This window comes from Arvicola amphibius, chromosome 4 (genome assembly GCF_903992535.2).
Source record: "Arvicola amphibius chromosome 4, mArvAmp1.2, whole genome shotgun sequence".
Classification (NCBI taxonomy): domain Eukaryota; kingdom Metazoa; phylum Chordata; class Mammalia; order Rodentia; family Cricetidae; genus Arvicola; species Arvicola amphibius.
In genome coordinates, this window is record NC_052050.1 from 72,620,861 (window position 1) to 72,621,572 (window position 712).

Sequence of the window (712 nt, forward strand, 5' to 3'; positions counted from 1 at the left end):
GGTTGGGGTCTGTGTGGAAGGTTCTGTGCAGAGCATGCTATGAATTTGGCCAGATATCAAGTTATCAGTTTCTGGCACTCATGATACTCAGAGGATCCTGTAGGTAGACAGAACTGGTAGAAACCTTTTCATCAGGATTCTGGAATGGGTTGATTCCATAGACAAGCTAGAAGTAGGATATTCTCCAACAGGGTTCACAAAGTGAGAAACCAGGCAGGGTTTATGTATTAATGTCATTGAGATGTACACATACCTAGAAGGGGAAGTACCATGATGAAGATGATGGTTTTCCCAAGGCTAAGCTTGTCCATTGCACTCCAGGTGTGCTGATTGCCATGATTTCCTCAAATCTGGCGTGCTCCACTGCAGAATTTGTGAAAGTGGGAGATTGCATTTTCCCTCTGCCATATTGAAAAATAAAAAAAAGAACCAGAACTTTACTGAGGTGCAGACAAGATGCTAAGCAGGTAAAAGGTGCTTGCTGTTTGAGTGTGACAAACTGATTTTGATCCCTGGAACCCACAGAAAGGTGGAAGGTGAGAACCAACTCTAGAACTTATCTTCTGACCTCCATACACATACTATGACACACGTGTGTCTGTATTCACATGCCATGCACACACAAAATAATAATAATAATGAATAGTTAAAAATACTTAGAGACACCAAGAGGATGGCAAGGTAGGGAAGTGGGATTCTATGGAGTGTCTCC

The 712-nt window shown here is 42.3% G+C and overlaps 1 non-coding gene across 1 annotated transcript; it reads left to right on the forward strand.

The window, feature by feature from the left end:
• The first annotated feature begins 245 nt into the window (after window positions 1-245).
• On the forward strand, window positions 246-402 carry LOC119813878. The gene has a single exon (XR_005285321.1). It is a non-coding gene; the product is annotated as a U1 spliceosomal RNA (small nuclear RNA).
• The last annotated feature ends 310 nt before the right edge of the window (window positions 403-712 follow it).